Genomic DNA, 3,587 nt, shown 5'->3' on the forward strand with positions numbered 1-3,587 from the left:
AGGAAGGAAGGGAGGAAGAGAGGAAGGAAGGAAGGAAGGAAGGAAGGAAGGGAGGGAGGGAGGGAGGAAGGGGGAGGGGGAGGGAAGGAGAGAGAGAAAGAGAAAAAGGGAGAACTTGCCCATAATAATATGGCTCACAAAATTGAAGCCAGGTTAGGGTTCCCAGATCTAGCAAATAAAAATACAGGACACCCTGTGTTATATCTGGCAACCCTCACCCAGGCAGTCTGTGTCCAGAGGTGGAACACTCAGCCACCATCCTGGAGAGCTTTACTGAGAGTTAAGAAGGGTTCCAGGCACCCAGGACTCCCACACCTCAGAGCCGGAGGTGGGCCTTGGCTTCAGAGAGTCCTGTGCTGTGTGCAGAAAGCAAATTCAGTACAGTATTTAATATTGGAAGATGAAGTGGAGTGACACCCATTGTTTCCATGATCCAATCTATAGAAAGTAAAGTTTCACAGAATATTCTTGGCTCTTGGAATGAATAGAAGATATTCCCTAGGAGGCATGTGAGATTTTTATCTTTATCAGAAGGGAGCATGAGTTTCATTTTGTTTTGAAAAAAGGAGGACTTCCCTGGTGGTCCAGTGGTTAAGACTCTGTGCTTCCACTGCAGGGAGCACAGGTTTGATCCCTGGTCCGGGAAGATCCCACATGCCACGCAGCGTGGCCAAACAAACAAGAAAATGTTGAGAAACACTGAGCTGGTTGAATCTGCCCATTTTACAGTTGGGTAAAGTGAGGCCCAAAGAGCGGCGGGGATGGGCACGTAGTCCCACAGAGGTGTAGGGCTTACTCAGTCTGTTGATCACAGGGACAGTGAGAAACTACTCTGAAGTCCAAAGTTCACTGATCATACTGATAGGAGGTTCCAGAAGGCCCCCAAAGGACCTTTGGAAGGAATTTCTGTGTATTTGGCTGGAGCTGTTGGAATTGAAGATTCTTCTGACCCACTGGCTGGTTGATAATGACATGGCCTTCTAGCAGCTCTGAAATACACTCAGGCCAGGACAAAAGGATCCTTGGCTGGGAGAATTCTCTGCAGGAGGCAGAACTCTGTGGAGGGCCAGGTGAAATTAGAGAATAACCAGTTAACCCCACACACCCACACATACATTCTCAGATGAAATTAGCTTTGTTAGAACTTTTCTAAGTATTAACATCATCATAACATTTGTAAATGTATAAAATACAGAAGGTAGAGAGAAGAAGGTGCTAATCACCTGCTACCAACCCCCGCACCAAGAAACAGGGGCCATTAACATTTTGGGTGAATGTCTCCAAACGTTAACATAAACACACCTGGGTGACAAAAATGGGCTCATGTTATACATGATGTTTTGACTTCCGTTCTGTTCTGTTACCAGTATGGCATGTCCTGAACACCTTTCCATACAACTGTAGAACAACGGTATCCATTTCACACAGGTTCCCATTGTATGCAGATGTAACAATTTTTAAAAAAATTCTTGGATGTAACAGTTTTTAAAGTCGGCCCCATGGGGACTGTCCCTGTCATTTTTTGATATTACAAATATCCTAGATGCGTTTCTTGGCACACCTATTTCCCTGGGGTCGAGTCCTAAAAATGGAATCATTTTGCCAAAGCGTTTGCATGCTTAAAATATTGATCCATTTTGCCAGACAGCTCTCCAAAAGGACTCTATTAACTGACAAGTTTAAGGAGGCACACACCCTCAGGTGCCCACCCTGTACTTGCACCATCCTGAGAGTGAGAGCCTCCTTAAATTTTGCACACATCCCCACTTGCCTCAGCCTAGTTCCAGCCCTGCTAATAAGACTGCAAATATTTTCATACATTGATGGACCTTTAGATGTATTTCTTTATAAAGGCCCCTTTTTGGCCCATTTTCCTCTTGAAGTATGTTGGCTATTTCTCTTATTAATTTGTAAGAACTCCCTTTATATTTATGGGTATTATCCTTTTGTTGCAAAGATTTCCCCCAATTTGTCTGACATTCAAAGGTTTTAGAACTTTTTGGGCAGCAACATGGATGGGCTTAGAGATTATCTTACTAATCGAAGTAAGTCAGAAAGAGAGAGACAAATACCATATGCTATCACTTATATGTGGAATCTAAAATACGACACAAATGAACATATCTACGAAACAGGAACAGACTCACAGACATAGAGAACAGATTTGTGGTTGCCAAGGGGGAGAGGGGTGGGGGAGGGAAGGATTGGGAATTTGGGGTTAGCAGATGCAAACTATTATATAGAGAATGGATAAATAACAAGGTCCTACTGTTTAGCACAGGAAACAATATTCAATATTCTGTGATAAACCATAATGGGGAAGAATATTTAAAAAAAAGAATGTATATATATATATAACTGAATCACTTTGCTGTACAGCAGAAATTTACACAACCTTGTAAATCAACTATATTTCAATTAAATAAAAACCTTTTTGGAGTCAAATCTATTCTTGTTTTTCCCTTTTATGGTTTCTGCCATTAATGTCATAGTTAGAAACCTTGCATCCCCTCCCCTCTCTGTCCCACTTTATAAATTACGCATGCAGACTTTGTAGAACTTTTGAGGGTTTTTTTTAACACTGAAATATTTGATTCATATGGAATTAATTTTGGAGAAAGAAGGGGGTTAAGGATCCAGCTTGACTTACTAGATAATGGCACCAAAACTGTTAGTTGACTCACTCATATTTTCTCTACTGATACTTCCCTGCTTTTATTATTCACTAAACTTTCCTGTGTGTTTGGGTCTATTCCTGGACTCTCCATTGATCTGTCTGTGGCTTTCTAAACCAGTGCTCATGCTGTTTTAATTTCTGCAGCTTTGTCACATGTTTTAAAATCTGGTAGGACAGATCCCTTCTTTCTATTCTTCCTTTTTGGTGACTAGTGATTAAGACCAGGGACTCTGGAGTCAGGCAGGCAGACTCAGCTGGTACCCCAACCTTGCCCTCTCTACCTGTGTGGTCTTGGGCTGGTACTAAAGGAAACCAGAGAACAATCAGGAAGGCACATGGCAGGAGGTCCAAGAGCACATGTTACTGTCAAACACACATGAGGTCAGCATGAGCTCCATTCCTCATGGTCCCCAGAATCTCAGACAAGTCTCTTCTTGAAGCTTTATATGTAGAATTTGTGGTAGGGGGTGGGGGGAGGGAAGCTAATAACAGTTTCTTGCTATTGGAAAAATTAAATAACAAGGGACTTTGCCCTATTGTGGAATTAAGATGAAATAGTGATTGAAGATGACACGATGCACAGTATATGTTCAATAAATGTGTTATAAAACAAAATTCAACTGAGTAAAATGTTAAAGCTCTAGTTGGCTTTTGTCAACGATTTATGAATTGGGCAGTATCCAATCTAGCAGATAGAAAGGGGGGTTCCCAGGAGCTATACAAAATGAAAGACTTGTATAAATAGAAGGGAGCAGGAACAAGGAAGTTATACTGGGCAGAAAAGCAGATTGGATATTGCAAGGTTACTTTCCTTTAGGGGATGGCAGGGATCTACCAGGCAGATAACCTAACTAGTGCTGATCAGGTGATTCCTGGCTGGCTGATTTAAGATTCCATTTCTGGGAAAAAC

Source organism: Neophocaena asiaeorientalis, unplaced genomic scaffold (assembly GCF_003031525.2).
Source record: "Neophocaena asiaeorientalis asiaeorientalis breed wild unplaced genomic scaffold, Neophocaena_asiaeorientalis_V1.1 scaffold648, whole genome shotgun sequence".
Classification (NCBI taxonomy): Eukaryota; Metazoa; Chordata; class Mammalia; order Artiodactyla; family Phocoenidae; genus Neophocaena; species Neophocaena asiaeorientalis.